At 39.9% G+C, this 25,892-nt stretch overlaps 1 long non-coding RNA gene across 2 annotated transcripts in view; it reads left to right on the top strand.

Moving 5' to 3' along the window:
• The first annotated feature begins 9,136 nt into the window (after positions 1–9,136).
• The window catches only part of LOC110262133 (uncharacterized), a 64,981-nt gene continuing 48,225 nt past the window's right edge, over positions 9,137–25,892 (top strand). The window contains exon 1 of one of the 2 annotated variants that reach the window (XR_014812771.1): positions 9,137–9,261. This is a non-coding gene — a long non-coding RNA (uncharacterized LOC110262133). Of the gene's footprint in view, positions 9,262–15,173; positions 15,226–25,892 lie in introns of those variants that run through there. The other variant, XR_002346721.2, reaches the window with a different exon arrangement.

The raw sequence follows: 25,892 nt of genomic DNA, 5'->3' as shown, positions 1-25,892 counted from the left end.
TCTACATTGCTTCCCTAATGTTGGGTGACCAAGAGCTTCATCCCAACCAGATGTTTTAATCTTGTTGGGCCATTGGTGGCTGAATCTGCCAACTCATCCCTGGGCATGAGAGAACCAAGAGCTGCCCAGTGAGTCCCTTGGGTTCCAGACATGTTTCTTCCTGCCTCCTGTTATGCAGTAGCATCCCTACTTTCTCATGGCCATTTGATATATGTACACTAGCATCATGAGCCCCACGTATGGGGGCAGCCTACGTTCAGTGTGTGGGCCTAAAGGCCCAGTCTCTGTCCACACCGCAGCAACTCTAAAGGGCCCTCCCATCTTCAGAGTTCCCCAGATGCCTTGGTTGAGACTTTTATAACCTAACTACTCCCTTGGCCTAGTTCTGATTCCTTTCACAAAGTTTGATTCTGAGAGCACTCACTAAACGGGTAAGTTTCCTGCACACTCATCTCCATGTCAGAGTATTCTTCTTAAGGAACACGACCTGCCACACCAAGTTTCAAGGAGTCATGCCAGAAGCTTATTAGGACTGCCTCTAGGACTCCTTGCTAAGACTTTAGATCTTGAATCACTAGAGGGTGCCACTGTGAGAATTATTCCTTATGCATTTTTATTCAGGTCACTCTGACCCAACACTTTTGAGGATCCATTTCCACGTGTTTCTCTCATTCCTGGTCATAATGTTAGTCCAGGTCTTAGAATTCTTTGGGAAACTCTTTTCTTCTGATATATTCCTTGCACAGGCTGTGCTGTGATGTTGCCATAGTTATTGATCTCACATTCAAAGGGAGGAGGTGTAGGTGGATCTGATGAAGGAGAAACATTATCTTTGGAGGCGCCTGCTATAGGTGACAACTTTGCAAGTTATCCAGACAAAGGGAAGTTTCTCTAGCAAAGTGGAGGACCCCGAAGGTTCAGGGTGTGGGGATTCAAGCTTCTCTGGCTTTTCTGAGAAATGTCCCCATCCCAGGTTTTAGAGTCTCACTTTTAATGCACAACCTGGAAGACTGCCGAGACTCATTGTGGTTCTGCTACTGTTATGCAAATCCTGGTCATGGTCTTTAGTCCTGTTTGCTGCTAAAATAATGGTCCTTAGACACTGCCCTGGATGTATCTGACTTTTCACAGTGTGTCTTGTGTTATAGCTGGCTAATATGGGCCTGTCTTTCTCTTTTTTTGAGGTGTCTAAAGTCAGTTTTGAGAACCAGACAGCCCCACAATCACCATACTTACCATTGCACCATACTGGTTAAGTGCTAGTTCTGTAACCATGTAACCGATGCTTCCCTTCCACTTGCACTTCAAATCCACCACCAGTGAGAGCATCAACCAGCAACAGAGTGACTAGAATGTGATCCAGGCCCAGAATCCCATCTTGAGCATTTGCTTCCCTGGGTTACTTATGATAATGGCTGTCTTAGCCTAAGTTTCACAAAGGGCAGAGCCTATGAGGTCTTTTGTGTAGCTAATTGATTTGGGGATGTGATCTCAGGAAAAAAGAAAGAGGACTGGGGAGAGTCAGTGAAGGAGGACCAGCCAGTTTGTTGGTGAGTTCTCGGGCTGATCACCTCTGTGATCCCACTGGGAACCTTCTGAGGAGCCATGTAAGACACACCTGAGAATATCCACCTGAGGAATGAAGAGAAGATTTATCCAGTGGTTCCTAGATCCTCTTGATTAAAGGTCACTTACTTGATGAGAACTTTCTCATATGTCCAGACCTAGCTTTTATCTTCAAATATGACTTGATAAGGCATCTTGAAATTCTTTTTTTTTTTTTTTTTTTAATGTCTTTTGAGGGCCGCACCCGCAGCACATGGAGGTTCCCAGCCAGAGCTGTAGCCGCTGGCCTATGCCACAGCCACGGCAACGCCAGATCCAAGCCACGTCTGTGACCTACACCACAGCTCACAGCAATGCCAGATCCTTAACTTACTGAGTGAGGCCAGGGATCGAACCCACGACCTCATGGTTCCTAGTCAGATTCGTTTCCGCTGCACCACAATAGGAACTCCGGATCTTGAACTTCTATTGAAGCAAATCAAGGAAATAAAATTATAATAGCAATTGATAAATTTCATATTAAACTAAATTGAAGCATAGTCCTATATTTTCTGAGCATTTTTTTTTTTCTTTTTAGGTCCACACTCGTGGCATATGGAGGTTCCCAAGCAAGGGGTCAAATTGGAGCTACAACTGCCGGCGTACGCCACAGCCACAGCAGTGTAGGATTTGAGCCACGTCTGTGACCTACACCACAGCTCACAACAATGCTAGATCCTTAACCCACCAAACGAGGCCAGGGATCGAACCCTCAACCTCATGGTTCCTAGTGGGATTCGTTTCTGATGTGCCACAAGGGGAGCTCCTGAGAATGTTATTATACTTGCATCCCTTTCTTATTTGTGGATCATGGCAAATATGTAAATTAATATAAAGCAAGAATTTACTGTCATATATGGTTTATTATGTATCAGGTACTATATATGCTTTATATGTATTAATTCATTTAATCTTTACAACTCAATAAAATATGTATTGTCATTCTCTTAATTTTTGAGGTGAGGAAATGTGATTTTCTTAATTTTCAGGTGAGGAAACTGAAGGCCAGAGAGGTGTCACTCCATAGCTGTATGAGCCTGGCCTGAGTTGGTGCAGGAATCAGGAAAGAGCTCTACGGAAGTTCCAGACTAGAGTTCAAGAGGCCCTTCCCATTGGGTCATGGGACCCTGCCGACCTATGGTGTTAGAGGTCCAGCTGCTATGGACCTCTATACACAGTGGGAGAGGGAAAGTATAAGTCTTGGGCACCCAGGAGGACACTTGGGGAATTCTAGGTACTCCCTTGCCCTATTTTGCTGGGAAGTTGCAAGTACAGGAGTCATGGCCTGGAAAAGGGCATGGCAACCAGGCCCTAGGTCAGCCATCAAGACCAGCAGAGGCTTAGAGGTAGCTGACGGTGAGTAGATAGTGGAGGAGAGAGATGAGGAGTATCAATCGTAGCCCCAGAACAGCTGCAACAGAAAGGCTGTGGTTCAGGTTACTAAGCTTTCCCTTGTAAGTTTCAGTGGGGCGAGGGGGATGGAGGTGATTTCAGAATTATTATATGAAACAGGTGACTTTGAGTGGCCCATGGTGATGTGGTGTATTGCTTTGATTCCTGTGTTCGGCATGGAAACACTCATTCTCTCATCTACTGGGAGTGGACTCTCCACTGAGACGCTCTCTGAGAATTACCTGGGGCTGAGGAGGGAAAGCTTCCTGGCCCAAAGTCATGCCCAATGCCAAGACAAGACACTGGTCTGCAGCCAATGTCTGGTAAATGTGGGGTTATAAGGCTTGGCTCCCTCATATCAATATGTGACAATTCTAAAGGGGCGTGCCAGTTTGAGTCCCCATGGGAATGACTAAGGCCTTTATCATGACCCACTTGATAGTCATTTCTTCCTTCACTTCCCATATTTGATTCTGAGCTCTCTCCAAAAACTTCCTGAATGCCTGTTTTCATCTCAAAATCTGTTTCCTGGGACATTCACATGGCAGGTAATTAGACTAGTGCTCTTGGATTATAGACGCTTGCTACAGAAAACCATTGTACTTGGCACACAAAAGAAATTCCTAGTGTGTGTGTGTATTTTATAAATATGTACCAATCACTTAAAACTGTGCAAAACATAGAAATAAACATGTAGGCCTTATTTAAAAGGGCAATGTAGACCAAACGGTGTAATTTATGAGGGTTTTTTTTTTTTAATGTTTCCATGTGGATGAGATTTAGACATATCTTTCATAAAGGATTGTATTAGGATTCAGTTGAAAAACAGAAGCTATTTCAATTAAGATGAATATAATCTAGGGAATGAGTTAAATGGAAGAGGAAAAATGAAGGCAAAGAGTGAATGGTGAGGCAAACCAGAGATGAATAACTCCAACAGCCACTATAACCTTTAAGCCATGGAAATCAAGAGGAGATGGGGTTACCAGATCCAAGAAAGTGGGTTTACCTACCAGGAGCTAGCACCATGGCAGCGGCTGCCTGCAGGAGGTGCTGGCACAAAGGGAGGGCCTGTCTTTGGGGTGTTGGGGTCACGAAGAAGATTTGGAGGCTGCTAGAAATGCCATCAGTTGCTGTAAGAGGAGAAATACTATGACTTTCCTCCCCTCTTCCCTCTAGTTCACCGTGTCTCTCATTGGCTGAACTTAAGCCTGGAAAATGGTGCATCCTGTGGTACATTCAGGATGGAGAAATGGTGAGAAATGCACCGGGAAGCAAACAAGTAAATCACAGCATGCACAGCTGTTTTCACATCTGAGCATTTATCTTTGTGCTTCTCATCATTTTATTTTCATTTTAAAAATTATTTTATTTGCAGCATCTTTTTTTTTGTGGTAAAATAGATAATAAAATATACTGTCCTAACCGTTTTTAAATGTTCAATTCAGTAGTGTTAAGTATATTCACACTGTTGGGCATACAACAGATTTCTAGAACTTTTTCATCTTGCAGAATTGAAACTCTGTATCCAGAAGTGAAATTGCTGACTCACATGATATTTCTATTTTTTTGAGGAACCGCCATACTATCTTTTTAATTTTCCCACCACAGAGCAGAAGGGTTCCAGTTTCTCCACATCCTCATCAACACTTGTTTTCTGCCTTTTTTTTTCTTTTTTAATGGTAGTCATTCTAATGTGTATACAGTGGTGGCATCTCATTGTAGTTTAGATTTTCATTTCCCTAGTTATTAGTGATCGTCTCATTAGCTTCTTTAGAAAAAGAAGACGTACAAAGAACTATTCAAGTCTTTTGCCCATTTTTGGTTGGGTTGTTTGTGTTTTTGTTATTAAGTTTCAGGAGCTCTCTATATCCTCATTATTAACCCCTTATTAGATACATGATTACAAGTACTTTCTCACATTCTGTGGACTGCCTTTTTATTCTGTTGATAGAGTCCTCTGTTTCTGTTGCATAAAAACTTTTCATTTTGATGATGTAAATTAGTCTATTTTTTCTTTTCTTTTCTTTTTTTTTTTTTTAGGGCCGCACCCACAGCATATGGAAGTTCCCAGGCTAGAGGTCGAATGGGAGCTGTAGCCTCCGGCCTACACCACAGCCACAGCAAAGCCAGATCCGAGCTGTGTCTGCGACCTACACCACAAATCATGGCAACGCCAGATCCTTAACTTACTGAATGAGGCCAGGGATCAAACCCCCATCCTCATGGATACTAGTCGGATTCATTACCGCTGAGCCATGATGGGAACTCCATAGCCACAATGGGAATGCCTCTTTTAGTAATGTTTTAGTTTTCATTGTGTAGTTCATCTCCTTAGTTAAGTAAATTCCTAAGTATTTTGTTTTTTATGCTATTGTTAAAGGAATCGTTTTAATGATTTGCTTTTCACATTGTTCCTGATGAGTGTAGAGATGAAACTTATTTTTGTGTGTTGATTTTGTTTGCTTTTGTTTTTCTGAAATAATTTGTTCTAATAGTTTATGTGCGTGTGTACGTGTGTAATCTTTAGCGTTTTCTACATATAAGATTATCATCTGCAAATAGAGATATTTTTATTTCCCCTTTCTGTTTGAGATGCCTTTTATTTTTCTTGCTGAGTTTCTCTGACTAGAACTTATGTTACTGTGTTGAATAGAAGTGGTAAAAGTGAGCATCTTCCTTGTTCCTGATTTTAGAGGAAAAGCTCTCAGTCTTGTATCATTAAACATGATGTTTACTGTGGGGTTTCATGGTGTTTTTATTATGTCAAGGTGGTTTTATTCTATTCCTGGTTTACTGAGTGTTTTGATTTTTTTTATTATGAAATGGTGTTGCATTTGGTCAAATGCTTTTGCTTCATCAGTTGAGATGATCATGTGGGCTTTCTCCTTCATTCTCTTAATATAATACATTGATTGATTTTGGTTTTTTTGAATTATCCTTTCTTTCCAGGAATAAATTCCACTTGATCACGGTGTCTAGTCCTCTTAATATGCTGCCAAATTGTTTGCTAGCATTTTGTTGAGTATTTTTGTATCAATATTCTTAAGGGATATTGATTTGCAGTTTTCTTGTAGTATCTTTGTCTGCCTTTGGTATCAGGGTAATGCTGGCCTTGTAAAATGAGTTTAGAAGTATTTCCTCCTCTTCAATTTTTAGATGACTTTGGGAAGAATTCATTTAATTCCTCTTTAAATATTTGGTAGAATTCCCCAGTGAAGCCACCTAGTCCAGGGCTTTTCTCTGTTGGGAGATTTTTGATTACTGATTCAATCTCATCACTAGTTATAGGTCTATTCAGATTTTGTATTTCTTTGTGTTTTAGTCTTTGTAGGTTTTACTATTTGTAGGAATTTGTCTACGTCATATAGTTTATCCAGTGTTTTAGCATTCAGTTGTTCATAGTATTCTCTTATAATCATTTTATTTCTATAGAATCAGTAGTAGTATATAGTGGTATGTCTCTATTTTCTTATTTTGACAAAATTCTGCAACTCTTTTAGTATATTTGCTATCTCTTACAGCAGCAGGTCCTGCACTTTTCCATCTGGGCTATGTTGGGGTAGAACTTTGTTATTAGACTAGAGACAATGATGGGTGATGGGAAAATGTTCCACGGGAGATAAACATTCTCTTCTCAGGCATCCACCACAAGTGAAGTCCTGTAAAGGTTTTATGCAAGTGAAGGTTGATTGTTTTGGATAGAATGTAAATTGACAAATGGATAAGGGGAAAACTACTTCTGCCAGCTAGGAAGATTTAGGGAGCTGGAGAGTTCAGAGTTTGTAACCTTATCTCTTTCTGTTCAAATGTCACCATCCAAAGTCTCACTGAAATCCTCCTTTCCATCCAGAGCCCTTCACTGAGCATAAAATACCTGATAGAACCATACATTCAAGTAATGTAACTTTTCAATCTATATTTTCAAGCCTTGGGCCTGATTCTCAGCCATGTCTGCCCTATGGCTACAGGGCTATGGAATGTGGCTACGTAGCTTAAGGTTTTCAGTTAAAAGTTTAAGATCTCAGGCTTATTTTTTTCTTTGTATACACTCTTCAGGGCAGTCAGAAGCATCCATACCATCTAATAATTCTTGTTAATCATAATTGTTATTGTAATGGTCAAAGGCATCAGTTACTTGACCAAAGCATTGCTTTCACCCTGTACTATGGCTCCAGAAACCATAGCTTATGATATGCCACTGCATAAGCTATGATGCCACTGCATGCCACAGCCTACTAGTGTTCATTTACTGCCTATAGGAGGTCTTCATTGCACTCATGGTCAAACAGATCACAACCCAACCCCAGGGTTCCATATTGAATATCAGTTTCCTGTGACCATCTGGTACCAGGAGACATTCAGAAGAACAGAAACCACTTTGGACATGGCAAACAGAAGAATGTAGTGCAGGGCAGTGGTTACACAGGTGGAAAAACTGGGAAGCCAAATAAGAAGGCATTGAGGCAATCCTGAAATTTGGAAAAGCAGGAAACTGCTACCACCATTTGGGTGGATGGAGTGTGGGAGGACAGAGTGCTATCAGGGCTGAGAAGTCGAGCTTATCTAGTGGGAGCTGGAACCTCTCAGTGGCTGTCTTGTAAGATCTGAAACATAGAGGAATGATTTTCCCATGGGAGCCAGTGTTAGGGAGAAAATATAGTCCATGCCAGAGATGCCACCAAAGCAGAGAAAGAGGGCAAAATACTCTGATTTCTTCTCTCTCCCACTCCCAAGTAAGCCAGCAAGACTTCCCACTTGCCAAACCTGCTCAGAAGTCACTTGTCAAGGGACCACAGGAAATGTAGACCCTGAGATACAGGCAAAACTAGCAGAGGTTAGGAATGAATCTGAGAGCAGGCAGGCAAATGACCCGCAAGAAGTTTATCCCTTTCTTGCACTTATGTGCACACTTGGTGCTGTAGGTGGATTCATAAAGATGATATAGTACAGACCTTGCTTCAGAGAAGCTTGCAAATATATGGCTATATTTATGTGTCATTAGTAGTAACAGCATGAATGCCAGATGAATCCTAACATTATTTCTTGGAAGAGCTACATATATATTTTTTTATATATCAAAGAAAGCACCATAGATATCATCTTATGAGAGAGGTGTGAAGTTACTTAAAGTGGCTTTTAAATATGATTCTACCTAAGTACTTCCCTTATTTTGATTGCTTTATTCAATATTTTATCTGTTAATTGAGAAACTAAGAAAACCCAAAGAACAACATACACCTTCCCTCCCACAAGCTTGGCTTTCTTTAGTAATTTGCAACTGCATAGCCAAGATGATCTGTCTAAATTTAGTAGACCACAAATGATGTGTGAAAATGAGGTACTAAACATAAGGAGAGGAAATGGTATGGAAAATCATGCTTTGAGATATTTATTTCTGTGGAAACTTTAATCTTTATTTTTAGTATTTCCACATCTATAAAATATTCTGTGGGGGAGGGGGAAGAAGTCTTGTTTTAAGAGTCTTATTCTAAGCCAGAAATGCTCTTGCCAAATTTTTGCTTATGCCCTTGATAGTTTGTGAACTTTATCTACCAAAAAGCAGATAAGGTTGGAAAGTATACATTCTACACAAAGTTTTTTTGGGTTTTTGGTTTTTTTAATGAGGGCATCTGTGACATATGGAAGTTCCTGAGCCTGGGATTGAATCTGAGCCACAGCTGTGACCCACACCACAGCTGTGGCAATGCCAGATCCTTTAACCTACTGTGCCAGGCTGGGGATTGAACCCATGCCTTCTTAGTGACTTGAGCCGCTGTAGTTGGATCCTTAACCCACTGTGCCACAGTGGGAACTCCTATACTTTTTTTTTTTTTTAAGACTTTATGTTTTGAATATGCGAATTCTCGACCCTATGATCACAAAGTTAGGTTCAGGCATTGACATGTAACAGCTTCCTTTTTTTTCCCCCCCTCCCAATGGGAGAAGGAAGATTTGCTATAGAGGCTGACAGCATGAGAATATGCTACTTCTTTTAACCATCCAGATTGGGTTTCTCCTCAACACAACTGGCCCAGCAGTTGTTTCTGAAGAGTCTTGGATACTATCCACATAACCACATTCTCAGTTTTACATAGTAACGCCTTTCACTAGAACTGAGGGGATAACTTTATTAACCACTACAAACCTCTGACTTTACAAAATCACCACGTACAAACTACGTGGCCCTGAATACTGGCTTCAGTGTGAAGATGGAGAGAGAGAAATGTTTCTTTTACTATCCTGATGAAGGCCAGCTCTTAGGTATACTTCCGGGGGGGGGTGGGAAAAAGGCATGGAGCCATCAGGAAATGCGTAGACTAAGGGAGGGATGTGAGAGGGTCCCAAATATTAGGTTCCTTTTGCAACTTCCCAGTTTTGGGGGGTGGAACAGCTTCTACCATATTTGCACAGTGCCCTTAATAAAATGTTTATTGACGGAATTCATTAAAGAAGACTTGGAAATAGGACAGCCCTTCAAATATTCGGAAATTGTTATCATATGGAAGAGGAATTATTGGGGCTTTCTTTAATAGAGGCTCTCTGTTCTTAGTTTTATTCCCTTTAAAAACACACAGAACGATAAATGAGAGAGTTGTTAAATTATTGGAAGTGTTTAAAAACTGACTGCATAGAGATTTCCTTGCTGCTACTTCTGGAAACACCGTAAAAGAAAATAGTTTCTGAAGACTGACAGTCCATCTCAATGACCACTAATTGGCCTCCCAGCTCTTGGCATTTAGAATCATAGAATCTTCTGTTTTCATTATTGTCCAGATAGTTATGTTCATATTCATTAATAAAAATGTCCTTGAAATATGCAGAGAATTAATATATAAACTGGGACTGAAGGAAATGTAATGGCCAATTTATCTCTGTATGTGAATAATTGAATAAGTAGTTCAACTCCTAACTGGACAGAATTAAGCCTCTTTCATTCTGTAGAATAAGTTCATTTGATTCCATTACCCTCTCATCCTGAAAGAGAAGACAAAACAGAAAGAGAATTAACAAATTTGACAATGAGTGAAAGGAAAATTCCTGTTCTTTGTTTCCCTCTTGGCTCACTCTCTCTTCAGACCCTCTGGACCAAGAGAGAGGCAGGTTAGTGGAGCAGTGGGTCCAGAAGCTTCGAGGCAGTTGGCCAACTCCCAGACATCAAATCAATGACCTCGGTCCTTATTTCCCCCCACCTTTCTGTCACATCCACTCTTGACACACATCCATTTCTTCTGAAAAATTGCATTCTCTTGGCGTTTGTGAACATTCAGAAGAGTTGAAGACAACGCAGGAAGAATTACTTCTTCCCTAACTGTTCTTTTCTTTCTCTCTCCACTACCCTGAATTATTCCAAGAACCAGCCGTACTTACTTCCTTTCCTTTTCAGTCTTGCATCTGCCATTCCCCCTTTGATGACTCCCTAATGTCTATCCACCCCTCGTCTCTTTCTTTATTTTTGGTCCTCTATTTATGACTGTTTCTTTAGAAGTTCTTGGGCACACCAAATTTCACCATATTCCATTTTTTTTTGTCTTTTCTAGGGGTGCACCTGCGGCATATGGAGGTTCCCAGGCTCGGGGTCTAATTGGAGCTATAGCTGCCAGCCTATGCCAGAGCCACAGCAACATGAGATTCAAGCTGCATCTTCCATCTACACCACAGCTCATGGCAACGCTGGATCCTTAACCCACTGAGCAAGGCCAGGTATCAAACCCACAACCTCATGGTTCCTAGTCAGATTCGTTAACCACCGAGCCACAACAGGAACCCTGATATTCCAAATTAAATGAATCTTTCCATCACTAGCCCTGTTCTTCCTCTTGGTTTCTTGGGTGGGGTAAGAACAAGATTCCAGTCAAGAGTGGTCTAAGGTTTGGGGACCCATGGAAAGAAAGAGACCAGTCAGATACATCACAGGTAGGACTTGATAACTAATACCTTTCTCTTCTCCATTTTATTAGGTGCAAACCTATTATTACTAATTTAAGTTGTACGAAAAGTCATTGATAGTCTATGTGCTGTGCTATTTTATAGTTTTATTTTATATATAAAGGACTTCTAAAAGCTCAATGCTAAACTCAGTCTGCCAACCTTGCTTATGCTTTGGGCTCTTAAGTTTCTCAAATTCAACTGCTTCCATTTTGGAGCTCTTTGGGAGGTGATACATATGTGTATTTGCTATCATAGATTATGAGCAAGGAAAAAAATAATCAAGGGTGAGGATTCCTAAAGATGGAAAACTTATAAAGAAATTAATTGAGTCTATACCTCCTTGTCCCTCTCCTCTGATTACTTCCTTCTCAGATCCAAGCCACATTAGATGGGCGTTGTTATGGGCCTATGTGGACTGTCACTTTTCCCCTAATGGTATCTAGGGGTATTCCTCTGACCTGATTATATTCTGAATACAAGTGGAAAACTGGAAATGGCTCTTTTTCTGACAGGACTGCACTGTGGCTCTTTTTCTGACGGGACTGCACTGTGCTTTAAACACCTGCTGTCATAATACATACAAAAGAAGCTCCTCTAAATAAATGCCATTGTCTATCGATGGAAATACTCAGCTGTTTGGAGGGACAAGTGTTATGTCATATGAGCTCTCAGTGTCTCTTGCCCAATCCTGAAAACAGACGCAGGAAAGAGAATAAGAAATCCTTTCAGCACACATGCCAAAGGTCTGAGAGGGCCTTATAGTACAGTTCTTAAAAGCAAGTACAATATTTATTTGCCTGTTTACCAGAACTAGGCAGTTACTATACAAAATTCTGATCTTGTCTGAACCGGCAGTGGTGGACTGTCATCTTCTAATGGAATTGTATACTCAGGCCACCAGTTTTTCTCTAGTGACAGTGCCCTGCCTGTGTCATTTCGGGGATGCAAGGGAGAGAGTCTTTGAAAAGATGAAGTGGGAGAAATGTTTGCTGTGATCTGCTTTTTTATCCCCCTTATTTGAGACTCAGAGAGGTGCAAAGAGAGAGAGCTTGGGTGACTTTGGGAAGAAAGGGGGAAGAAAGGAGAGAAATGAAATCGCTGATTTTTTTAAATGGTGGTGGTGGTGAAGAATTGCTGGTAGGAAAAGGAGTTCTAGGCATTCTCGCCATGGCTCATGGGTAATGAACCTGATTAGTATCCATGAGGATGTGGGTTTGATCCCTGGCCTCGCTCAGTGGGTTAAGAATCTGGTGTGGCTGTGAGCTGTGGTGTAGGTGACAGACACGGCTTGGATCTGGTGTTGCTGTGGCTGTGGTGCAGGCCAGCAGCTGCAGTTCTGATTCGACCCCTAGCCTGGGAACTTCTATACATGGCAGGTGTGGCCCTAAAAAGACAAAAAAAGAAAAAAGAAGAGAAAAGAAAAAGAAGTTCTGGAAACTGGAGGAAGCAATAAAATGGTTTAGCTCACCCGCAGTTGTGGGTTTATGCTGGTTAACATGCTGTACCTACAGCAGAGCTATCGTATTTGCATTGATCTTTTATTACTGTGAATAAGTGAAAGTGCTTTATGAACTAACAGCAGTTCTCTTGTTACATTTTTAAGAAAGTATGTGTGGGTGGGGGGGAATGGATGAAAATACATCAAAACAGTTGCTAGTTTTTAATTTATATCCTGCTTCTTTTCTACTTATCATTATAACAAGCATTTTCCCAAGTTAATACATGTATTTCGAAACCACAGAATATTAGAAAGCCATTCAAAATATTTTGTTTGTGTTATCACAGGGCTGAATTTAATGAATATATAAATTGCTTCTAATATTTTGCTGTGATGTATCACTGAAACTAACATAAGTGTACTAAAATTTTACCTTTCAATACCAGAACTTCCTTTGCCAGCCTTTAGAATGAGTGGGATGGCAGAGGGGCATTAGGAAATCATGTGGCTCCGACCTGGCCCCATATGAGACTAGGGTTTCTAATCCCCTACCACCATAACAACCCAGGGAGCCAGGGGTTAAACTCCCAGCAGATGGTGCTGCTGCTCTAGATGCTGCTGACTGAGCATCCCAGGAATTTAAAGACGTGCTTAAACAGGGTTAATACGTGGAAGACAGCTGGTCGGCTGCAGAACTAGAGGTCAGGAGGTTAGTCACATTTCCCTGAATACAGACAACCCACCAGTCAGGATCAGTGAAAGCCATTTAGGGAAAGGAAAAAGCAGAGGGGTTCTATTTAAGGGAGCAATTGAGTGAGAGGGTAGATGGTGTTAGGGTACAAGAGAGTAGCACCTGATATGGAGAGAAGAGGATGGGGACATGAAGGATGACAGAGAGAAGCACGGTAGGACAGTGCTTCATAGTCTCCACACTTGAGATGAGGAGAGAGACCACATCCAGCCCATTTCCCAACTCCAGGGTTCATTGTCCTATATTTTCACCAGTGTGTAGGTTGAGTTAAGAGAGCTTTGATCTTGCCAGGCTGTTAGACGTTTAACATGGCAAATTCATTCTGTAAAAGGACACAGTGGGATGTTATCAAGTTGGAGGAAGCTATTAATGTCTTGGAATTAAAATCTCATCCAAGACAGTGGCTGACATCTTTCACAGTCCAAATCCTGCAAATGCCTTGAGGGTCTGTTCTGGGCGGTTTGAAATGAAAAAAAAAAAGAGAGAGAGTCCTGGCTCTCGGCTCTTGGCTCTCGGGTATTTTACTCTGAAATACAAGGGCAGTGGATGGAGGAATTAGACAGAGGTGCTGATGACTGTAATATGAGAAGATCACTGGTACAGAGAAAGGGGTAGGTGGTTCAGAAGTAAGAGAGAAAAGATTGGTGAGGAAGATTGAATTTTTATAAAGACTGTAGGAAAATATTAACAAAGGTGTAGGAGGCCATTGTAAATGAAAGAATACACAAGGAAAGGCACCACGGGACCCTTTCCACCTCTCTTCCCCACCCCTGTCCCCGCTGCCCCACACACATGGATGGGCACGTAGACTTCATCTTAAGGTACCCTGAGTTCCTTTTACGGAATATTTCAGTCTATCCTCAACATCCATTCCTGGCGTTGAGTAGTGCTCTAAAATACATTTTGAATAGTTGGAGACCCAGTTTTTATACAGTCTGTAGAATGACGCAAGCAAAGACCACGGACTTTAACAGGGGCTAGACAGATTTGGGTTTGAATTTCAATCCGTTTTCTAGTGGTATGACCTTGAATAAATTATTCAGTCTCTCTGAGCACTTCTATTATCTGTAAAAATGGAGAACATAGGAGCAGACTTACAAAGTTGTAAGAATTCAACAGGAAAACGTGTTAATATACTTGCTTGGTAGGAGGTGGTGCTCTGCTTTCTCGCCTTCCCTTCTGCAGGGCACCCCTCCTGCCTCCTTGGTCACACTAGAGGGCAACATCAGCCTATTCTTACATCGAAGGCTTGCAGGAGTTGAAGAGCCTTCTCTGTCCGCAGGATTTTTCTAAGTGTCCCAGCAAGGGAGGAAGCAGAAATTCTGTGCTCCAGAATGTGAATGGGGCAGTAGGAGAGGAACTGTGGAAGGATTTCGGAGCAGCTGCTGAACACACCCTCAGTGGGCAACAGCTGTGTATGAAGCTGGTGAAGGCACCATTCCAGCTCTCTGTTCCTGCCAGCTGCGTTAGGAGGACTTTTGATGCTACCAGACCTTTAGACTGGGCGTCTAAATGACCCGCTTGATTGCTACTAGAAAACCACTGTGTTTGTACCATATCTCTAAAACAGCTGCTGGAATTTGCTGAAGCATCTAATTGCCCTGTGTCCTAGCAATTAGAACACAGGGTTGACTAATTAATGCTGTATGCATAATTGTTAATAGTGCCCCTTTTACTCTCTGTGTTTGGAGAATAAGTTAAGGGCCACCCTACTCAGAGTGTTAGGAAGGCTACTTACTAAGAGTGTGGATCTCACCCAGCAAAGGCCCTGAGGTTTGGATCAGACCGAGCATGGGCTTTGGAGTCAGAAAGTGACAGATCTGGGCTAAAATCCCTGCTTTGTCTGTGTGTCATTAGCAAGTTATTTAACCTTTCTAAACCTCAGTTTCCTGATGCATAGATTAGAAATGATAACAGGAAATGAATGCATTGTAGCTTTTAATCCTCCTAATTAAAGTGTTTACCAGAATCTCTGGTGTGTAGCAATACATGACAGGTGTTCTTATTATTATTTTTAAGATTCACTGTAAGATTCAGTCTGTCTTCTCAGTTCAAGGGTATTTAAGCTGTGGTGGCTGAAGAAGAGATGAAGAAATTGAGGACTAAAGTAAGTTTTTTTTTTTTTTTTTTTTTTTTGCCATGCCCTAGGCATATGGAAGTTCCTGGGCCAGAGATCAAACCCATGCCATAGCTGTGACAATGCTGGATCCTTAACCTGCTGAGCTACCAGGGAATGCCCCCAAATAAAATGAATTGCTCAGAGTCACATGACAATTATCGAGTTACTCAAGATCAGAGCCAGATAAGCACCAGTTTCTCAGAACTCCTTCTCTGGTGCACCAAGGTGATTGCTGTTTCTGCAGGGACCATTCAAGGTTAAAGATGTGACCTAGCTACTGACCTGCAGCTTTAGCAAATACAGGATAGAATATTATTTTGGAGCTTAGAAGGTGGTAGATATTTGACTACTTCATTTTTAAAAATTTTATTTCAAGAGATCCTATTGTGGCTCAGTGGGTTAAGGACCCGATATTGTCTCTGTGAGGATGTGGGTTCGATCCCTGGCCTTGCTCAGTGAGTTAAGGTTCTGGAGTTGCCACAAGCTGTGGCATAGGTCGCAGATGTGGCTCAAATCCAGTGTTGCCATGGCTGTGGTGTAGGCCTCAGCTACAGCTCCAATTTATCCCCTGGGCTTAGAACTTTCATATGTCACAGGTGCAGCCATAAAAATAAAAAATAAAAAAATTTTATTGCAAAGTGTTTTGAACATGTGAATAAGCATAGAGAATCTTGTAATGAACATCAGTGTATTCGCCTCTATCAAATCTTAACATTACACTACACCTGCTCAAGTCCTTCTTTCAGACATTAAATTTCACAAATATAATGAACTCCTCCAGTGCACTCCTCCTTTACACAAGCCTCTTTTCTTATTTATTCCATAGTTATTATTTAACTGGTTTCAAACCTTAAGTGGTATCATGCGTATCTTACTGCATTTTTTTGTTTGTTTTGCTTAATAGGTTTTCAAAATTAATCCATGCTCATAAATACTCTATAGCATGCCATTATATGAATAGTCAACAATTTATTATCCATTTTCCTCTTCAAAGACATTTTGGTTGGTTCTCGGTTTTCACGTACGTGAGACTTTCTGTAGAGACTGTAGACAGAGGGGACTTGCTTTGCCTTAGAATATGAGTATTTTTGACTTTACTCAATATTGCCAACTTTTGCCAAATATTACCAAAAATTTTCCAATGAGTTGTTTCAATTTCCAATGTATTAAAAAATTTTCCCAGAATTAAATATATTAGAGGTGTACCTCGGAGGTAATTTAAGTTAGATTCCAAACCCCCTTAATATCACAATAATGCAAGACACACAATTTTTGGTGTATGATGTTTACCCTATACTGTAGTCTATTAAATGTGTAATAGTATTATGTCTAAAAAATAATTAAAAATACTTATTGCTAAAAAATTGCTAACTATTGGGACAGTGCAGTGTTGCCCTAAACCTTCAATTTGTGAAAAACTCGATATCTGCAAAGTGCAATAAAACATGATATGCATGTATTTTTTTTTGAAAGAATCATAGTTATGCACCTAACCAAGTAACAGAATGCTTATGCTAGTTGTAAAGTGTATGTACTTCTAAGAGATGGGGAAATGAATATTTATTGGCTACTTACTATGTGTCAGGCCCTACACCAGGTGAATTACATTTATTCCTTCAAGTGCCTTTCAATTAATTTCATTACTGTGTTACTGAATCCTCTTAATCCTACCTCAAAAATATCTCCTAAATTCATTGCTTCCACAATTTAAGAAGTTTTTGCCAAAGTACAAGTGACACCAGCTGAGCTATGCCAACCTTGTCTTTGCCAATCCATCCTTTGCAGTTGTCAGAATTATTTTTCTGCAAACACAAATGGGATCTTGTCCCTCACTGTGGAGACTTTTGGAGATTTTTCCATTGACTAGAGGATAAACTTCCGACTTTTTGGATGGGGTCAGATATTGAAAAGCCTTGTATGATATTCAGCCTCTCCAACCTCATCTCCTTCCTACTCCTTCAGCCTTTAGTTTCCTGCCACACCAAACGGATTAGTTCCCCCAAATAAGCCATGCACTTTTCAATGTGGGGAAGAGCATTCACAAAGTCATGGAAGTTTGAATTTTTTTTCCACCACCTTCATCTTGAGCAGATTTCCCATAAAACACAGCTTTGAGTGATTCATTCTCTGGAGTAAGTTGGGGAGGTGTGTTGGAGATGGCTTGCTTCAGAAGATGAAGACTATTTGAAGGACTCAGCTCTGTGTCATGGATTGGGAGACCATACACCATAACTTAAGCTATATATAACATAAAACTTAACTCAGATACTTTTAAAAAAATTGTGGTAAAAACATTGTAACCTAAACTTTACTCTCTTAACCATTTTTAAGTGTACAGTACAACAGTATTAGCTCTATGCAAAACTTAATTCTTTTTTTTTTTTTTTTTTGGTCTTTTTTTTTGTTGTTGTTGTTGTTGCTGTTGTTGTTGCTATTTCTTGGGCCGCTCCCGCGGCATATGGAGGTTCCCAGGCTAGGGGTTGAATCGGAGCTGTAGCCACCGGCCTTCGCCAGAGCCACAGCAACGCGGGATCCGAGCCGCGTCTGCAACCTACACCACAGCTCACGGCAACGCCGGATCGTTAACCCACTGAGCAAGGGCAGGGACCGAACCCGCAACCTCATGGTTCCTAGTCAGATTCGTTAACCACTGCGCCACCACGGGAACTCCAAAACTTAATTCTATACCTACTAAACAAACTCCTCTTTTTCTCCTCTCCCTCATCTCTGGCAACAACCATTCCATTTTCTGATTCTAAAAGTTCAACTACTTTAGATACTTCACAGGGAATTATGTGATATTTGTCTTTTTGCCACTGCCTTATTTCACAAAATAAGCAGAATAAGATGTTTGCTGTCAGTTTATCACATATAGCTTTTACTCTATTGCGGTAGTTTTCTTCTAATTCTAGTTGGTTGAATGTTTTTATCATAAAAGTATTGCTTGTAAATCAACTATACTTTAATAAAAAAAAATGTTCTTTGTAAAAGACCTTAAAAAAAGTGTTGCATTTTGTCAAATGTTTGTTTTTTCTGCATCAATTGAAATGATCATGTGGACTTTCTTCTTCATTTTGTTAATATGGTATGGTATATTGACCGATTTTTGTGTATTGAAGCATCCTTGCATCCCAGGAATGAATGTCACATAGCTGTGGTGTATAATTCTTTAAATGTGCTCTTGCATTGAGTTTGCTAGTATTTTGTTAAGGACTTTTGCAGCAATATTTATCAAGAATATTGGTCAAGGAGTTCTCGTCGTGGCTCAGTGGTTAACGAATCCAACTAGGAACCATGAGGTTGCGGGTTCGATCCCTGGCCTCGCTCAGTGGGTTAAGGATCTGGTGTTGCTGTGAGCTGTGGTGTAGGTTGCAGACGTGGCTCGGATCCTGCGTTGCTGTGGCTCTGGCGTAGGCTGGTGGCTACAGCTCCGATTGGACCCCTAGCCTGGGAACCTCCCTATGCCGTGGGAGCGGCCCAAGAAATGGCAAAAAGACAAAAAAAAAAAAAAAAAAAAAATTGGTCAATATTTTTCTTATAGTTATCTTTCTCTGGCCTTAGTATGTTGGCCTCATAAAATGCATTTAGAAGTGCTCCCTTCTTTTCAATTTTTGGAAGAGTTTGAGAAAGGTTAATTTAAATCTTCCTTTTTTTTTTTTTTTTTGCTTTTTAGGGCAGCAGCTAGGCACATGGAAGTTTCCAGGCTAGGGGTTGAATTGGAGCTACAGCTGCCCGCCTATACCACAGCCACAGCAACTTGGGATCTGAGCTCACGAACTCATGAGCTCACAGTCTCATGGCAATGCTGGATCCCCAATCCACTGAGTGAGCAAAGGGATTGAACCCGAAACCTCATGGATCCTAGTTGGATTTGTTTCCGCTGTGCCACAACAGGAACTTCTAATTCTTCTTTTAACTATTTGGTAAACTTCTCCAGTAAGGCTATCAAGTCTGGGGCTTTTCTTTGTTGGGAGGTTTTTGATTAATGATTCAGTCTCCTTACTAGTTATTTTATTTATTTATTTTGTCTTGTTGTCTTTTTAGGGCCACACCCACGATATATGGAGGTTCCCAGGCTAGGGGTCTAATAGGAGCTACAGCTGCTGGCCTATGCCGCAGCCACAACGCCAGATCCGAGTGGCATCTGCAACCTACACCACAGCTCATGGCAACACAGGATCCTTAACCCATTGAGCAAGGCCAGGGATCTAACCCAAAACCTCATGTTTCCTAGTCGGATTCGTTTCCACTGCACCACGACAGGAGCTCCAGTCTCCTTGCTAGTTATAAGTATGTTCAGATTTTTTATTTCATGATTCAGTCTCAGTAGGTTGTATGTTTCTAGAAATTTATTCATTTTTTTCTGGGTTATCCACTTTGTTGGCACATAATTGTTCTTTAATAATCTTTTATTTTTGTGGCATCAGTTTTAATCTCTCCTCTCCCATTTCTGATTTTTGTTGAGTCTTCCTTTTTTCTTGGTCCAGCTATGAGTGTGTCAGTTTTGTTGATCTTTCAAAAAACCAATTCTTTGTTTTATTGGTTTTTTCCTATTCTCTATTTCAGTTATTTCTGCTCTAATGTTTATTATTTCATTCCTTTGGCTAACGATAGACTTAGTTTGCTCTACTTTTCTTATTTCCTTTAACAGTAAAGTAAGGTTATTGAGATGAGATCTTTCTTTTTTTAAATGTCTTTTTAGGGCTGCACCCATGGCATATGGAGGTTCCCAGGCTGCGGTCTAATTGGAGCTATAGCTGACGACCTATACCACAGCTCATGGCAATGCCGGATCCTTGACCCACTGAGTGAGACCAGGGATCGAACCCACAACCTCATGGTTCCTAGCTGGATTCGTTTCCTCTGCGCCATGACGGGAAATCCAAGACCTTTCTTTTTTTTTTTTTTTTTTTTTTCCCTTTTTGTCACACAGGCAGTATGTGGAAATTCCTGGGCCAAGGATTGAACCTACGCCGCACAGCAGCAACTAGAGCCACAGTGATGAGAACATAGGATTCTCAACCTGCTAGGCCATCAGAGAACTCTCAAGACCTTTCTTTAATGTAGACATTTACTACTATAAACCTCTTTTAGTGCTGCTTTTGCTACATTCTGAAAGTTTTGATATGTTGTATTATCATTTCCATTTGTCTCATGATATTTTATAATTTCCCTTGTGATTTCTTCTTTAATCCATTTGTTGTTCAAGAGTGTTTTGTTTAACTACCAAATATTTGTGATTTTTCCAGTTTTTATCTTGCTATTCTAATTTTTTTGGCCATGCCCACAGCATATGAAAAGTCCTTAGCCAATAGTTGAGCCTGTGCCCCAGCAATGACAAGGCAAGATCCTTAATCCACGGAGCCACTGGGGAATTCCTTAAATTTTAATTTCATTCCATTATGATAGGAAAAAATACTTAGTATGATTTCAGTCTTCTTAAATTTGTTAAGACTTGTTTTGTGGTCTAACACATACTCTATTATATAGAATGTTCCATGTACTGTTGAGAAGAATTTGTATTCTGCTGTTGTTGGATGGAGTGTTTTGTCTTTAGGTCGAATTGGTTTACAGTATTGTGTAAGACTTTTGTTTCCTCTTACTGATCTTCTGTCTCAACACTATCCATTATTGAAAGTGGAGTATGGAATCTGCTATTATTATTGTGTTACTATTTCTTCCTTAAATTCTGTCAGTTTTGCTTCACATATTTTAGTGATCTGAGGATATATATACCATAATATATATAATTATTGTATCTTCCTTGTGAATTGACGTTTTTTCATTACATAATGTCTTTCTTTATTGCTTGTGAGAGTATTTGACTAAAAGTCTATCTGTCTGACATAGATATGACCCCTCCTGCTCTCTTTTGGTTACCATTTGCATGGACTATCTTTTTCTATCCTTTCACTTTCATCCTATGTGTGTCCTTACATCTAAAGTGAGTCTCTTTTAAAACATATAGTTGGATCTTGTCTTTTTTAAATCCATTTAGGCATTTGCTGTCTTTTGATTTGGGAAGTTTAATCCATTTATATTCAAAGTAATTACTGAAAGGAAAGGACTTAGTATTGCCATTTTGTTAATTTTTTTCTTTATGTCTTATTCCTCTCTTGCTGTCTTCCTTTGGTTGGTTTTTTTACAGTGCAGGCTCTGATTCCATTCTCATTCCTGGGGTATTTTCTTTATAGTTACCATGGGGATTATCTGAAACATCTATAGTATAACAATCTATTTTTTAAACTGAAATATAGTTAATTTACAACATTATTTAGTTTCAGGTATACAAACAGTAATTCAAAATTTCTATAGATTATATATTATATTTAAAGTTATAAAATATTGGTTATGTTCCCTATGCTATAAAATATATCCTTGTAACTTATTTATTTTATACATAGTAGTTTGTACCTTTTAATTCCTTACCTCTGTCATGTCCCTTCTCCCTTTCTTCTCCCCACTGGTAACCACTAGTTTCTTCTCTATATCTGTGCATTAGTTTCTGTTTTGTTATAGTCATTCATTTGTTTTTATTGTTTAAATTCCACATATAAGTGGTAGCATGCAGTACCTGTCTTTCTCTAACTTATTTCACTAAGCATAATAACTTCTACATATTGTTACAGAAGGCAGAAATTCATTCTTTTTTATAGCTGAGTACTATCCCATTGTGTATATATGCACCATATCTTCTTTATTAACTCATCCAGCTTTTTTTTTCTTTTTTCTTTTTATGACTGTACCTACGGCATATGGAAGTTCCTGGACTAGGGATCGAATCAGAGCTATATGCCTATGCCTCAGCTTGTTTCCTTTCCTTTGAGACAGGGTTAAAAAAAATACTGCTACAATTTATGTCTAAGAATGTTCTGCCTATATTTTCTTATCGGGTTTTTGTAGTTTCTGCTCCTACACTTCATCTTTAATCCATTTTTATTTTATTTTTGTATATAATGTGAGAAAATGTTCTAATTTCATTCTTTTACAGGTAGCTGTCCAATTTTCCATGCACCACTTATTAAAGAGACTGTCTTTTCTCCCTTGTATATTCTTGCCTCCTTTCTTTTAGGTTAGTTGACCATAGATACATAGGTTTATTTCTGGGTTCTCTATTCTGTTCTATTGATCTATGTGTCTGTTTTTGTGCCAGTACCATACTGCTTTGATTTCTGAAGCTTTGTAGTATAATCTGAAGTCAGTTTTTATTTCTCAAGGTTGATTTGGCAATTTGGAGTCTTTTGGAGTTCCATATAAATTTTAGGATTATCTCTTCTAGTCCTGTGAAAAATATGGGTATTTTGATAAAGATTGCATTAAATTTGTAGATTGATTTGAGTAGTTGGACATTTTACCAGTTTTTGGATGGAATGTCCTGTAGATATCTCTAAAGTCCAGCTGGCCTAATGTTTCATTTAGGTCCATGTGTTTCCTTGTTTCTGTCTGGATGATCTGTCCATTGATATAAGTAGGGTGGTAAAGCCCCACAATATTATTTTATTATTGTCAATTCCTCCCCTTATGTCTGATAATATTTGCTTTATATATTTAGGTGCTCCTATAGTAAGCGCATGTACATTAACAAGTGTTTTATCCTCTTATATTGATCCCTTTGGCATTATGCAAGATCTTTGTCTTTTGATACAGACTTTTGTTTTAAAATCTATTTTGTCTGATATGAGCATATTGCTACCCCTACTTTCTTGTCATTTCTATTTGCATGAAATATCCTTTTCTATCACCTCACTTTCAGTCTGTGTTTTTAGCTCTGAATTGAGTCTTGTACACAGAAATAGATGGGTCTTGTTTGTTAATCCAGTCATCTTATGTCTTTTGATTGGAGCACTTAATCCACTGACATTTAAAATGATTATTGAGGAGTTCCCATTGTGGCTCAGTGGTAACAAATCCAACTAGTGGAAAACGATCCCTGGCCTCACTCAGTTGGTTAAGTATCTGGCATTGCCATGAGCTGCAGTGTAGGTCACAGATATGGCTTGGATCCTGTGTTGCTGTGTATGTGGTGTAGGCTGGCAGTTGTAGCTCCAATTCAACCCTCTAGCCCACATACTTCCGTGTGCTGCAGGTGTGGCCCTTAAAAAAAAAAAAAGAAGAAAAGTGATTATTGATAGGTATGTACTTATTGCCATGTTGTTGCTTATTTTCTGGGTGTTTTCATTGTTCTTTTCTGTTCATTTCCTCTTCTTTTAGTTTCTTCCTTTGTGGTTTGATGAATTTCTTATTGATATACTTGTGTTCCTTTATGTCTAGTTTTTATTTATCTAATAGAGGTTTTTGGTTTGTGGTTACTATAGGGTTCATGTTTGTTAACATATAACTATATCTATTTGTTTTAAACTGATAGTCATTTAAGTTCAAACACATTTTTTTCATTCCTGTCCCCCACTTTTTGAATTTTTGATGTCAGATTTTACATCTTTACATTCATCCTTTCACTGTTTAGTTTGCTTTACAATATTTTGTTTCTGCTGCGCCACAATGGGAACTCCAGCCTTTATTATGTATTTGTCTTTATTAGCAGAATTTTTCCTTTTCTATAGATTCTTCCTTCTTGTTATAGCCTTTTCTTTTCCATTTAGGGAAGACTCTCTAACATTTATTTTAGGGTAGATTTAGTACTGATGAACTCTTAGTTTTTTGCTTGTCTGAGAAGTTCTTTATCTCTCCTTCAATTCTGAATGATAATCTTACTGGGTAGAGTATCCTGGGTTGCAGGGTTTTCCTTTTCAGAACTATAACATGCCATTCCTCTCTGGCTTGCAAAGTTTCTGCTTAAAAATCAGCTCATAGCCTTATGGGGGTTCTTTTGTGTGAGAATATTTGTTTTTCTCTTGTTACCTTTAGAATTCTCTCTTTAACTTTTGTCATTTTAATTATGATGTGTCTTGGTGTGGGTGTATTTGAGTTCATCATTTTAGGGACCCTCCGTGCTTCCTGTAGTTTCCAAATCTGTTTCCTTTTTTAGGTTCCAAAATCTTCATCCATAAATTCATCAGATACATTTTTTGATTCTTTTTCTTCTCCTTCTGGGATCCCTATAATGTGAATATTGGTATGCTTGGTATTGTTTCAGAGTGCCCTTAAGCTATTGTCATTTTTCTTTTTGCTCTTCTGAATTGGTGATTTCTATTATCCTATCTACCAAATCACTTATTCTTTCTTCTGTATCATCTAATCTGTTCTTAATTCCTTCTAGTGTGGTTTTCATTTCAGTTATTGTATTCTTCAGTTATGACTGGTTCTTTTTATATTTTCTAGTTCCTTATTAAAATTCTCACTGTATTCATCTATTCTTTTCCCTAAATCGGTTAGCATTCTTATTGCTATTGGTTTGAACTCTTTATTGGTAAATTATTTATTTCTCTTTGATTGTTTTTTTTTCAGAAATTATCTCTTGTCCTTTCATTTGAAATAAATTCCTCTCTCTTCTCATTTTGCTTAACTTTCTCTGTTTCTATAAAATTAGGTAAAACGGTTACCTATTCTGGTCTTGAAGAGATGTCTTTGTGTTGGAGTATCCCTACATGGTCTGTGTGTGCCCAGTGGCTTTGGTATTATGAGAGCTAGATCTGGTGTGAGCATGAATTATGTCTCCCCCCAGTGTGTGATAGCAGTTATTACCTTGGTAGATTGGGGAGGGCTATAGATAGAGGGGCTAGAGTCTAGATTGGGTATGAACTGGGGCTTCTCCTCTACTCAATGGCCAACACCATCCTATTGGGGCAGTGTTAGGTCCCATGTTGCCAGAACAGAAGCCTTGAGGGTTGGGGCCAAGCTCGCTCCATTCCCTCTAAATGTGTACTCTCCCCCGTCCCAGCACTGGCACCCTCAGCCCTCAGGGGAGAAGGGACTGGAGTGGGTACTCAGTGTGGGCCAGGGTGTGAGCTGTGGTGGTTCTAGCCCCAGTTAAAATCCTGGACCTCTCCTGCTCATAGCCTTAGGGTGCCAGCAATTGTCATTCCTGCCTTATACAGGTGTCATTCAGGGTTCAGACTGGCTTTGTCCCTCACAACTGCCCACTCCCCTCGAATGCAGGAGTCCCATCCCCAGTGAGTAGCTGCACCACAGAGCATGAGTGTCTGGAGAAGGTGTTAGGCATGTGTTGGGGCACAGACCACGGTGTTCCAAGCTCTGTTAGTCTCTGAACACTCCTGACCTGCTGCCTTAGGAGGCATCAGCAGTGACTGCCCTCACCCTATTCAGATGCTGTTCCAGGTCTGAGTTGGCTTCATTTCTCACAACTGTGAACTCCCCTCTGTTGCAACGGCCCTTGGCCTATTATGGAGCTATGGAGCTGTGCCACATAGCTGGGATGGAGCAGGTGCTTGGCTTAGGCTGGGGTGCTCACCAGGGCAGTTACAGAAAACTGGCTCTTGCCAGTCTTGGTCTGTGTTTCAATCTGCTTGCTCCACCTTGTTTTGGGAGTAAGCAAATGTGTGCATGCTCTTTACAAGCAAAGTCTAGGTTCTTCCTGTTAGCCTCACTGGTTTTCAGACCAGTTAAGGGTACTCATTTTCCCATTGTGGGGAAATGTCTTGAACTTCTTATACCCCAGGGAGGATCTTGAGGTCACTGATACTTATGCTTGATCAAGTCTGATTTTGAAACACTCTAGTTAATTTTTCAATTTAATT

This window comes from Sus scrofa, chromosome 8 (assembly GCF_054392235.1).
Source record: "Sus scrofa isolate SSC_HxYL_T2T_F1_AM1 chromosome 8, Sscrofa_HxYL_maternal_Yorkshire_Landrace_v2.0, whole genome shotgun sequence".
In the NCBI taxonomy this organism is placed as follows: domain Eukaryota; kingdom Metazoa; phylum Chordata; class Mammalia; order Artiodactyla; family Suidae; genus Sus; species Sus scrofa.
This window is presented reverse-complemented; position numbering and strand designations above follow the sequence as displayed.